Genomic DNA, 14,061 nt, shown 5'->3' on the forward strand with positions numbered 1-14,061 from the left:
CCTGCCCTCCTCCAGAGGTCCCCAGCATCACAGATGCCAGGCTTCAGCCAAGTCGATTCACTCCACGTGATATCAAGAAACGGCTGAAAGCACTGGATACTGCCAAGGCTATGGACCCTGACAATATTCCAGCAATAGCACTGAAGACTTGTGCTCCAGAACTTGCTGCGCCCCTGGCCAAGCTGTTCCAGTACAGCTACAACACTGGCATCTACCTGACTTTGTGGAAAATTGCCCAGGTATGTCTTGTACACAAAAAGCAGGACAAATGCAATTGCTGCCCCATCAGTCTACTCTCGATCATCAGTAAAGTAATGGAAGGGGTCATCAACAGTGCTATCAAACAGCACTTGCTTAGCAATAACCTGCTCACTGATGCCCAGTTTGGGTTCCGCCAGGGCCACATAGCTTCTGACCTCAATGTAGCCTTGGTTCAAACATGGACAAAAGATCTGAACTCCTGAAGCGAGGTGAGAGTGACTGCCCTTGACATCAAGGCAGCATTTGACCAAGTGTGGCATCAAGGAGCCCTAGCAAAACTGGAATCAATGGGAATCCGAGGAAAACTCTCCACTGGTTGGGGTCATACCTAGCACAAAGGAAGATGGGTGTGGTTGCTGGAGGTCAATCACCTCAGCACCAGGACATCACTGAAGGAGTTCCTCAGGGTAGTGTCCTAGGCCCAACCATCTTCAGATGCTTCAATGATTTTCCATCATAAGGTCAGAAGTGGGGATATTCGCTGATAATTGCACAATGTTCAGCAGCATTCGTGACGCCATAGATACTGAAGCTGTCCATGTCCAAATGCAGCAAGACCTGGACAACATCCAGGCTTGGGCTGACAAGTGGCAAGTAACATTCGCACCACACAAATGTCAGGCAATGACCATCTCCAACAAGAAAGAATCCAACCATCGTTCAATGGCATTATCACTACTGAATCCCCCACTATCAACATCCTGGGGTTGGGGGGGGGGGGTGGAATTACCATTGACCAGAAACTGAACTGGACTAGCCATATAAATACTATGGTTAGCAGAGCAGGTCAGAGGCTAGGAATCGTGCGACAAGTAACTCACCTCCTGACTCCCCAAAGCCTGCCCACCATCTACAACTCAGGAGAGTCTTGGAATACCCTCCACTTGTCTGGATGAGCGCAGCTGCCACAACACTCAAGAAGCTGGACACCTTCCAGGACAAAGCAACCTGCTTGATTGGGCACCACATCCACAAACATTCACTCCCTCCACCACCGATGCATAACAGCAGCATTGTGTACCATCTACAATATGTACTGCAAGAATTCACCAAGGCTCCTTAGACAGCACTTTCCACACCCACAACCTCTCCCATCTTGAAGGACAAGGCAGCAGATAGATGAGAACACCACCACCTGGAAGCTCCCCTCCATGTCACTCACCATCCTGACTTGGAAATATATCGTCATTCCCTCATTGTCACTGGGTCAAGGTCCTGGAACTCCCTTCCTAACATGTGGGTGTACCTACATCACATGGTCTGCAGCAGTTCAAGAAGGCAGCTCACCAACACCTTCTAAAGGGCAACTAGGGATGGGCAATAGATGCTGGCCCAGCCAGCCAAGCCCACATCCCATGAATGAATAAAAAAAATGTACATATCAAATCTTTGTCCTCCTGAAAGCCCACACATCAAATAATAACCTAGTATGCTGACATTAGCAAACTCCAAAATAGCTCATTCTGCTATAGTGTACCTCTGTGTATGTACTATCCTAAGATAAATTTGTTAGGTTAGAAACTCCTGGGGTAAGAGGACCTTATATTTTAGGACCCAGTCTCAGTTTCTTTGTGTTTCTTTCAAGATTGGAAATTTCTTTCACTTCAAATTCTAAGCTAGTAATAAATTCAAGGGAATAGGTTTACCTTGCCAGGGGTGGGGGGTGGCAGAGGGTAGTAGATAGTAGAACCATTGGCAAAAGCACCTTTACACCTACTTTTTCAGACCCTTTCGTAACTTTAAAGATCTCTATCTGGTCACCGCTCAGCCTTCTCACGAAGTATTATAGAGTAATGCAGCCAATAAAGGTGCCAAGTTCAAATCCCAGCTTCAAACAGGACACTAAATTGGTACTGGCACAATTTGGGGAAGTGTGGAAGGGGGAAAAAAGCAAACAAAAATCAGCCAGGCTTCACTCTCCTGACTGCTATTCTAAGATCCTGCATGCATGTGGACATAGGTGAAGAATGATGTCCCCACTCCACAATTACATAGCGCCTGACACTTCATGTATGTTGGTCAAAACCCTGGAACCACCTACCTAACAGCATTGTGGAAACACCCATCAGATTTGTCACCGAGATACCATTGCTGTTAAATGATTGAAAATGAGTGAGACTCTCAATCATAACAAGGTCATATGTATGATCTTTTCTGCGTCTGCTCCAGAATCATTTTCTGGGGGTTTAAACATGGGAAATAAGACATCAGGATATAGGAACAAAAAAAACAAAACAATTTACGTCAATAATGCATCACAGCGGTTTACTGTCAAGTCTCTACAACTCTTCAAGAGCAATCCAAAACTAATACCATTGTCCCATACTCTCCCCATGGCCCTCTATTTCCTCTGCTTCAAATACTTAGTTTATTTTTAATGGAAAATTGGCAGTCTTAACTTTTCTTTGTGACAAAGCATTGCATGCTCCAACAATCTTCTCAGTAAAGGAAGTTCTATTAATCTCTCTCCCTTTCTCAAATTAATAACCGCTTGTCGCAATGTCCTCTAGTTATCAGAAATAGTTTCCCCCTACTTATTCTCTCAAAACTCTGCAGACATGTGTAATACAATACACAGGAGCAAGTTTACCTTAAACTCAGATCATGACCACATCTGCCACATGCAGCCAATGGGAAACCACCTCAAATTGGTTTTCTGAGCCATCAGTGGTGGGGTTGGTTAGCTCAGTTGGCTGGACGGCTGGTTTGTGACACAGTGATGCTAACAGCGCCAGCTCAATTCCCGTACTGGCTGAGGTCATTCATGAAGGGCCCTGCCTTCTCAACCTTGCCCCTCACCTGAGGCGTGGTGACCCTCAGGTTAAGCTCATCACCTCTCTTTCTCATGAGAACAGCCGCCCTCTGGGACGACAGTGACTTTCATTTAATGTCCAACCAACATTTCCCACTAACACCAGCAGATACAGATTAACTGGTAATTCATAGCATTGCTCATAGTGGCTCCTTGCTGTGGACAAAAAGCCATGTTCACCTACGTAGGAACTTCAAAGGAATTCATTGTATATGAAACACTGTTTAAAAATTCAAGCTTTCCATTACAGCTTTTAATTGTCATTATGGAATTGTGGCCAACAAAGTAACTTCACAACATTTGTGCTCAATTTCTGCTCTCTTGGTAGAAACCTAGCAGATACAAACCCAAGAGATACTTGCATCACTTCTGTTATTCACCAATTTAAAGTTAATTTCCATTAGCAACAGTGGTGAAAAATATATGTATTTTGTGGTGAAACATTCTGAACTTGAGTCGTTTTTCATAAAGCAACTTTAAAAAAATTTCATTCACAGGATGTGGGCGTTAACTGCTGGGCCAGCGTTTATTGCTGATCACTAATTGCCCTTGAGAAGGTGGTGGTGAGCTGCCTTCTTGAATTGCTGCAGTCCCTGTGGTGTAGGTACACCCACAGTGCTGTTAGGAAGGGTGTTCCAGGATTTTGACCCAGCGACAGTAAAGGAACGGTGATATATTTCCAAATCAGGATGGTGAGTGGCTTGGAGCGGAACATCCAGGTAGTGATGTTCCCATGTATCTGCTGCCCTTGTCCTTTTAGATGGTCATGGGTTTGGAAGGTGCTGCCTAAAGAACATTGATGAGCTTCTGCAGCATATCTTGTAGATGGTACACACTGCTGCCACTATTTGTCAGTAGTGGAGGGAGTACCAATCAAGCGGGTTGCTTTGTCCTGGACATTGTCAAGCTTCTTGGATGTTGTTGGAGCTGCACTCATCCAGGCCAGTGGACAGTATTCCATCACGGTCCTGACTTGTGCCTTATAGATGATGGACAGGCTTGGGGAGTCAGGTAGTGAGCTACTCACTGTAGGATTCTTAGCCTCTGACTCTCTCTTGTAGCCACGGTATTTATAACGTTAGTCCAGTTCAATTTCTAGTCAATGGTAACTCCCAAGGTGTTGATAGTGGGGGATACAGTGATGGTAATGCCACTGAATGTCAAGGGGCGATGGCTAGATTCTCTCTTGTTGGAAATGATGTGGCATGTGGCATGAATGTTACTTGCCACTTGTCAGCCCAAGCCTGGATATTGACCAGGTCTTGCTGCATTTAGACATGGACTGCTTTAGTATCTGAGGAGTCGTGAATGGTGAACATTGTGCAATCATCAGTGAATATCCCCACTTCTAACCTTATGATGGAGGAAAGGTCATTGATGAAGCAGCTGAAGATGGCTGGGCCAAGGACACTACCCTGAGGAACTCCTGCAGTGATGTCCTGGAACTGAGATGATTGACCTCCAACAACCACAACCATCTTCCTTTGTGCTAGGTATGACTTTCAGTTTCTGCACATGGTACAGGGCCCCACAAATATCAGCTTTGGGATGTTAGATAATTGGAGAAAGCACAACACTGTTTCAAACTGGTTGAATTTATCAACAAATTTATGGACTGATATTTTTCACCTCCAATTTTCCTTTGTTTTCTTCTGAACATAAAGCACCTTTGCTCAGATATAGTTGAGCATCCACAGCCCTTCCGATCCACAATGAATTTATCATTCATCATGCATGGGCCAAGGCCACGAGTGCCATCAGACTATTCACCCATTACTGGTATTACAGCAGAGTCCAATTCTGTCCTCACCGATAGCTCCAGGTGAATGTTTATTGGAAGAAGAGATGACTTCAGCAACATTTCAAAATGCCGTACCTTTACATAGTCATGGTACTACATAACTTCATAGAAGGACAGAAGAACAAGGGCATAGTTTGTTTTCTTTTTAAATCCATTTACAAGATGTGGGCGTCACTGGCTAGGCCAGCATTTATTGCCCATCCCTAATTGCCCTTGAGAAGGTGGTGGTGAGCTGCCTTCTTGAACTGCTGCAGTCCATGTGGTGTAGGTACACCTACAGTGCCGTTCAGGACGGGGTTCCATGATTTTGACCCAGCGATCACTACTGTATGGTAGGCAGGGAAAGGCTTTTTTGAATCATGTTTATTTTTTATCCTCCCTCCTCAAAAGGTGGGACTCAACAATTTTTGAGTGTCTGCAAACTTATGATCCTTGGGATGTTCCCACTCTACGGTTAGAGCATTGTTGACAGATAGCTGACAGTGGATGCCTATCCACTTCCCCTACCGGAGGAGAAGGATAAGTTACAGGAGAACTTGAGACAAGAGAAACTCAACTTAAATTACCTTGAATCAAGCAATCAACTGGATGCAGTGTCCATGCCATTAAATTGGAAATATTTCATTTTCCTTTCCATTTGGTCACTTTTATCCAAATTCCCAACATGCTGCAGATGCCAGAAATCTGAAATAAAAACAGTAAATGCTGAAAACACTCGGATCAGACGGCATCTGTAAAGGAGAAACAGAGTTAACGTTTCAGGCTGTTGACCTTTCATCAGAAGTTTCTCTCTCCACAGGTGCTGAGTATTTCCAGTATTTTCCGTTTTTGTCCCAACATGGGATATTAGAGAGTGGTTGAGAGTTTTTTTTTTTAAAAAACTGTTTGGCAGAACAACGTCGGTACAGATAGGCAAAAATTGGTTGGTGTTGAATAAGAGCATAAGAAATAGGAGCAGGAGTAAACCATTCAACTCCTCAAGCCTGTTCCCCGTTCAATAAGATCACGGCTGATCTGATTGGGCTTCAACTCCACATTCCCCATAACCCTTCACTCCTTTGTAATTCAAAAGTGTGTCGAAGTCTGCCTCGAATACACTCAACGAACCAGCCTCCACTGCTCTCTGGGGAAGAGAATTCCAAAGATTAACAACCCCCCAGAGGATAAGTTCTTTCTCATTTCAACCTTACGTGAGACCTCTTATTTTGAAACTATGCCCCCTTCTTCTGGATTACCCCATGAGGGGAAAACTTCTCAGTATTTACCCTGTCAACACCCCCCTCAGAATCTTGTGTTTCAATAAGATCACTTCTCATTCTTCTAAACTCCAATGAGCAAAGGCCCACCTGCTCAACCTCGCCTCATAAGGCAACCCTTTCTAGTGAACCTTCTTTAAACTGTTACCACTGCAAGTATACCGGAGACTAAATTGTAAGCAGTACTCTAGGTGTGGTCTAACCGACACTTGTACAGCTGTAACAAACCTCCCTTTTATACTCCATCCCCCTTGGCAATAAAGGACAACATTCTACTTGCCTTAATCAATTGCTGTTGCTGTACGCTAACTTCTTGTGACTCATGTAGGAGGACATTCAGATCCCTTTGTACCACAGAATTCTGTAATCTCTCTCTATTTAAATAATATTCTTTTTTCCATCCTTCCTGCCAAAGTGGATAACCTCACATTTTCCCCAATTATACTCCTTCTGCCAAATGTTTTGCCCACTCACTTAACCCTTCTATATCCCTTTGCAGACTCTGTATCCTCCTCACAACTTGCTTTTCTACATATCTTTGAATCATCAGCCAATTTGGCTACAATATACTCTGTCCCTTCATCCAAGTCATTAATATAAATTTGTCAACCTGAAAATTAACCATTTATCTTGGCCATCAGTTTCCTGTTAGTTAGCTAATCCTATACCTCTGCTAATATATTACCCCCAGAACCATGATCTCTTAGCTTGTGCACTTAACTTTTATGCAGCACCTTAAATGAATGCCTTTTGGAGTTCTAAATAGACTACATCTACTGGTCCCCCTTTATCCACCTTGCTTGTTACATCCTCAAAAAAAAACTCTAATACATCTGTCAAACCCAATTTCCTTCCATGAAAGTGTTGATTTGGCTTGGTTGTATTATATTTTTCTAAATGTCCTGCTATTACTTCCTTTATAATGGATTCCAGCATTTTCCCAATGACAGATGTTACGCTAACTGGCCTATAGTTTCTTGCTTTCTTGATGGAGATGTTACATTTGCAGTTTTCCAATCTGCCAAGAACTTTCCAGAACCTAGGGAATTTTGGAAGATTACAACCAATGCATCCATTATCTCCACAGCTGCTTCTTTTAAGACCCTATGATGCAGGCCATTATTCCCAGGTGACTTGTCAGCCTTTAGTCCCATGAGTTTTCCTAATGTTTTTTTCTTATAGTGATAAGTTCATCTCTCCCTTTTGCCCCTTGATTTTCTACTATTTTTCGGATGTTTTAGCGTCCCCTGCCATGAAGATAGATACAAAATACTTGTTCGAGATTCCTGCACTCTTGCCTTGTCCGTAACACCATCATGCAGAAGAACGAAAGAAATATGAGTAGGCCATTCAGTCCTTCAAGCCCACTCTGCCATTCAGTGGGATAGTCACTGACCTTCTATTGCACTTTTGCCCTTCTCTAAATTCCGCTTCAACCGAATCCTTCCCTCCCACCTCCTCACCTATGTAAAGCCCTCTCTACAGCCCTAGTTACTTGATCCAGTGCAGTTCAAGTGAAGCCCATCTCAACAGAACAGCTCCTTTATTCCCTAGTACTTGCGCCAATTCACCATGAATTGAAATGATTTCTCCCACACCAGTCTTTGACCCATGTATTCAACTCTGATCTTATTTACCCTAGGTCGACTTGCTCATGGTAATCTAGAGATTTGAGGTTCTGCTTTTTAATTTGGCCCCTGGCTGCTCATATTCCCTTAGCAGAACCTCTTTCTCAATTCTACCTATATCTTTGACACTCACGTGGACCAGAACAACTGGATACTCCCACTCACACTCTCACCCTGAGGAGGTGTCCTTAACCCTGGCACCGGGCGAGACTTCAGTACTCACTTGGCTGCAGAGTGTCTATCCCCCTAACTATACTGTCCCCTACTACAAACAAATTCCTTTTTACTTCCCCAACTTGAATGGCTCTCCGTACCACAGTGCTGTAGTCAGTTTGCTTGTCCTCTCTGCATTCCCTGCTCTCGTCCACACAAGCTGAAAGATCCTCATACCTGTTGGATAAGTGCAAGGATGTGGCCTACCTCACTTAGTCATACTGTCACATCAGTGAATACAGACCAAATCTGAAGCTCTTAACCTAAGGGGTGTGACTGCCTCCTGGAACAAGTGTCCAGATAACTTTCTCCCTCTCTGATGCATCGCAGTATCCAAAGCTTGGACTCCAGCTTGTCAATTCAGCCAAAGTTCCACGAGCTGCAGATGTGCTTTGGATCAAATGACAACAGCGCCCCCAGTAGGTGATGGTGTTTTCAACAATGTAAAGTCCAACTGAGATTTCCCTTAAATCGTTTGTTTACACACAGCGGTTACCCTGTAAGATAAAAGGTTGCTACAGATGCACGTAATCTGTAGTTGCCAAACGCTGGTGGCTAAAAAACAACATTAGTGTTAGCAATATTTTAAACTGGGCTTTTTTAAAAAAATTCTTTCAAGGGATGAGGGCATCACTAGCAGGGCCAGCATTTGTTGCCCATCCCTAACTGCCCTTGAGAAGGTGACGGTGAGCTCCATTCTCGAATAGTTGCAGTCCATCTGTGGCAGTTTTGTGCAACTGAGGCGGCTTTCTAGGCAGTTAAGAGTCAGCCACATTGCTGTGGGTCTGGAGTCACAAACAGGTTAGACCAGGTAAGGACAGCACATTTCTTTCCCCTAAAGTACATTAGTAAACCAGGTGGGTCTCTACATCAATCTATAATAGCTCAGTTTCATAGTACCAATACTACCTTTATGATTCCAGATTTATTAATTGAACTTAAATTCCACCAGCTGTTGTGGGGGGGGAGGGTGGCGGTGGTGAGATTTGAACTCTGCCCTCAGAGCATTAACCTGGGCCTCTAGACTACTAACCCAAATAATGTTACCACTACACTACCATCTTCCCCCGAGCATCCAGCCGAGTGCACAACTAAGAACTGACCATTGCAGTACAGAGACCAGGTGAGATCTCAAGTGGAACAAAACTTTAATAAATATCATTTAAAGCTGCAAATACAGTTCTCCAACCATTAAACAGCAAGGTTAGTAACAAGAAAAAGTTTTAATTTCTTTTAAGTGATCCAATATATTATAACATTTTTGGTTCATAAAACTAAAAAACAACCAATGCCATTTACCTGTCACAAATGTTTGAACATTGGAAAACACACTACCTTAAAGTTGCAAATACATTATTGGTGAAAATATATGTCACTCTCATTTGTCCGCCCCTTCATTATTGACTATATGACGGAAAGCTTAGTTAAAAAAGTGAGTTTTGAGGAGCATCTTAAAAAAAAAAGTGGAAAGGTGTAGAGGTAATTCCAGAAGCTTAGTGCCCAGGCAGCAGGTGGTATAATGGGGTGGCTAATATCAGAGATGCACAAGAGTCCAGAATTGGAGGAGCACAGATATCTTGAGGGTTATAGGACTGGAGGAGATCAGAGATAGGGAGGGCAAGGTTATGAATAGTTTTGAAAACAAGGATGAGAATTTTAAAATGAAAATATTGCTTAACCAAGATCTAGTGCAGGACAGAGGGGTGATGTGTAAACAGAACTTGGCATGAGTTTTAGATAACCTTAAGTTTACAGAGGGGGGCTGGCAAGGAGTGAATTGAAAGTCTAGAGGTAACAAATAAATGGATGAAGCTTTCAGCAGCAGCTCCACTGATGCAGAATGGAGTCAGGTGACATTCTGGGAGGTGGAAATCGGAGTGTGTGAGATGGTGTGGAAGTGAGGAATTGAATTATTAAAAAGGAGAATTACCCCTAACCTTTCTCCTGACCTCTGAGAAGACCTCTGTTGTCTATTGAAGATTGTGAACGCATTCTATGGGCTATACCACCTTCATGTAGATGGGCATGTCAGGTGAGCTTTACAATAGAGTAGTTCACAAGAGGATTTTTCTTTAAATAGAAAGGAATGGACAATATGGTTGAAGATTTTTAAGTTTTCGTTTGAAGAAAGGACGACAGACAAAAGTGAGCCCTCAAGCCAGAAACTGTGGTGAATCAAGAATTTTGTCATCAAATAAGATTAGCATCTACAGGAATAGGTGCAGTTGTTACATGGATTTACACAAAATGTCTTGTTGATGACCTCAAAATACCTTGGAGTTGATTGGAAAGTCTATAAAGCATGCAGCTGGACTTAACATGGTCCTGGACAAAACATGGCATTGCTATATGCAACAATTGTCACCTAACATTGGTTCATTGCCCAACCTGGAGATGATAGAGCAGACAGTGGGCTGCCATATGGCAGAGCTCAATATTAAGACTTCTGACAGAAAGAGAAGCATAGACTGTTACACCAAAGGAGATTATTTGGCCCATTGTGCCTGTGCCGATTCTTAGAAAGAACTCTCCAATTAGTCCCACTCCTTCACTATAATCCTGCAACTTATTCCTTTGATATCCAATTCCCTTTTGAAAGTTACAATTGAATTAGCTTCTACCACCCATTCAGGTAATGCATTCCAGATCATAACATGCCATTCAAAGAATCGGCACAGGCACAATAGGCCAAATGATCTCCTTTGGTGTAAGATTCTATACTTCTCTTTCCACAATATTGAGCTCTGCTATATTGCAGCCCACTTTCTGCTCTAACATCTCCTGGTTCTTTTGCTGCGAGTGGGATAAGGCAGCAATGAAATAAGAAGCAAGTTTCGGAGATGGATTTAACAAAAAAAAAAAAAAATCAACTGAACCTGACAAGGAAAAGCATGATTGCACATGAAGCTGCATTGGACATGACAAGGAGTCACTGGCAGGTTACCACAGGGATCAATCTTAAGATCATTTTCCATTTACCATATAAATTAAATGGGTGAATATTGACATTGTTACTTCCAGCTGATTTTGGCTGGCATAAGGCAGAGCAAAGTTTTCAAATTCATGAACAGAAATTATAGCAAGATTATTTTTCCAGAAAAATGCAACATGTGGATGATAGTTCTATAATGCAAATTATATGCATAAAATACTTACAGCAATGTGGTCTCCAAACAGGATTGTCACGGGAAGTAACTAATATTCCCCATTCTGGCCGGGACTTGAGAGAAAAAGAGAGATTTGCATTTATATTGTACCTTTCCAGATGTCCCAAAGCACTTACAGCCAATGAATACTTGGTTTTGAATTGTTTTAATGTACAAAAAACAGCAGCCAATTTACACACAGCAAACTCCCAAACAGCAATTTAATAATGACCATATACGGTTTGCGTGATGTTGATCGAGGGATAAATATTGCCCAGAACACCAGGGATAGTCCCCTGCTCTTGTTCGAAATAGGGACATGTGGTCTTGTACATACATGAGAGAGAGCAGACAGGGCATCAATTTAACATCTCACCTAGAAGACACCACTTGACAGTGCAGAATTCCCTCTGTACCTCACTGAAGTGCCATCCTAGATTTTGTGCTTGATTCCATAGCCTTTTGACTCAGATGAGAGTGCACTACCAACTCAGCAGTGTGGCAAAATGCAGATAAATAATTTGGAGCAACTGACAGAAAGAAAGGTGACTAAGTTACTATCACCATTCAAGAAAGGAGACGGAAGCAGGAAACTATAGGCCAGTTAATCTAACATCAGTCATCAGGAAAATGCTAGTATCCATTAAATAGATAGTATTTTTAAAAAATGTCCTGCTGCTATCAGGTACAGTCATGGCTGTGAAAGCCACTATCATGGCTTCGTGAAAGGGAAACAGTGTTTGACAAATTTATTAGAGTTCTTTGAAGATATCACAAGCAGTGTGGATAAAAGGGGAAACCAAGGGTTGTGGTGTCCTTGGATTTCTAAAAGGCATTTGATAAGGTCTTAAATAGGTTACTGCACAAGAGCTCACAGTGTTGGCCGGCGGGTGGTGGTGGTGGTGGTGGTGGTGGTGGGGGGGGGGGGGGGGGGGGGGGGTGGTGGTGTGGTGCCACGGCTGCTGTAACTATTGGAGTGCCATAGGGATCAGTGCTGGGGCCTCAACTATTTACAATCTGTATTAATGACTTGGATGACTGTATTGTAGCTAAATTTTCTGATGCTACAAAGATAGGTAAGGAAGCAAGTTGTCAAAGTAAACAGTCTGCAAAGGGATATAAATAAAAGCGAGTAGGCAAAAATTTGGCAGATGGAGTATAATTGGGAAAATGTGAGGTTATCCACTTTGGCAGGAGGAATAGAAAATCAGAACCTTTAAATGGAGAGACTGCAGTACAGAGATCTGGGTATCTTTGTACATGAATCATGAAAGGTTAGCATGCAGGTACAGCAAGTAATTAGGAAAGCAACTGCAATGTTGGCCTTACTGCAGAGGAGAGTGTGAGAGGAGGACCCTGGGACAGGCAGTCAGCAGCACCTAGAGAATCTAGCCTCTAATCTGTACTCAAGTAGGAGTAAGGGTAAAATAAAAGCAAAGGTCCAGATGCTATTTAGTTATATCTGGGGAGCTCAATCCTGTGATTTGCACATCCTGCACTATGTGGGAAACCCTGGCAGTCTGGATGACCACGTGTGCAGGAAGTACCTCCGACTGGAGCAACTCAAGCTCCAGGCTTTGGAGCTTGAGCAGCAGCTGGGGGCACTACGGTGCATTCACAAGGCTGAGAGGTTCATGGATAGCATGTTTCAGGGTGTGGTTCACCCGGCAGCTTAAGGAAGTGTAAGCAGAGAGGGAATGGGTGACCGCCAGACAGAAGGAGGGGACCAGGCAGGTAGTGAGGGAATCCCCGAGTGCATCTCGCTCGCAAACCATTTTTTGGCCTTGGAAAGCAGCGAGTGACGGTTCCTCTGTGGAGGCCAACCTGAGCCAAGGCCATGGCACTGTGGGTGGTCCAGCCGTTCAGGGTGGGTGTGTGTGAAAGAAGTGTTGAAGGGCAATAGTGGTAGGGTATTCGTTAGTGAGGGGAGTAGACAGGTGCTTCTGTCGCTGTAGACGTGACTCCAGGATGGTATGTTGCCTCCCGGGTGCCAGGGTCAAGGAACGGCTGCAGGGTATTCTGAAGGGGGAGGGTGAACAATCAGAGGTCATGGTCCATGTTGGGACCAATGACATAGGAAAAAAAAAGAGAAATGAGGTCCTGCAAGCAGACTTTAGGGAGTTAGGTAGGAAATTGAAAAGCAGGACTTCAAAAGGTATAATCTCCGGATTACTCCCGGTGCCACACAGTAGTGAGTATAGGAACAGACCGGTAGAGCAGAGAAATATGTGGCTGGAGAGATGGTGCAGGAGGGAGGGCTTTAGATTCCTGGTGTATTGGGACCAGTACAAGTTGGACGGGTTACATCTGGACAGAAATGGGACCAACATCCTCGCGGGGAGGTTTGCTAATGCTTTTGGGGTGGATTTAAACTAAATTGGCAGGGGGATGGGATCCTGAAAAGTAGTTCAGAGGGGAGAGAAGCTGAAATGGAATTATAAGTTAAAATGCTAGTAAGTGATTCTGAAGGCAGAAAAAAAAACAGGCTAGATAAGAAAGAAGTGAGTTTAGCAAGGCTAAATGGAATATATTTGAATGCAAGGAGCCTGAGGAATAAGACAGACGAGCTGAGGGCACAGACAGGCATGTGGGAGTATGATATCATAGCTATGACCGAGGCTTGGCTAAGAGAAGGGCAGGATTGGCAGTTCAACATTCCTGGTTATAGGGTATCCAGACAAGATAGAGAGGGGGATAGAAGAAGAGTGGGAGGAGGGGGGGTGGTCGCAATATTGATCAAGGAGTCAATTGTAGCAGTGAGGGACGGACGGTATCTTGGAAAGATGATCAAATGGAGGCCATATGGGTAGAAATAAAAAACATAAAAAAGGGGAAAACACCCCGTTGGGTGTGTACTTTCGGACCCCAGTCAGGGAGAGATAAAGGATCAAATATGTAATCAAATTTTAGAGAAGACGAATATTATTATTAAATTAGCGAATTT

Source organism: Carcharodon carcharias, chromosome 14 (genome assembly GCF_017639515.1).
Source record: "Carcharodon carcharias isolate sCarCar2 chromosome 14, sCarCar2.pri, whole genome shotgun sequence".
NCBI classification, from domain to species: Eukaryota; Metazoa; Chordata; class Chondrichthyes; order Lamniformes; family Lamnidae; genus Carcharodon; species Carcharodon carcharias.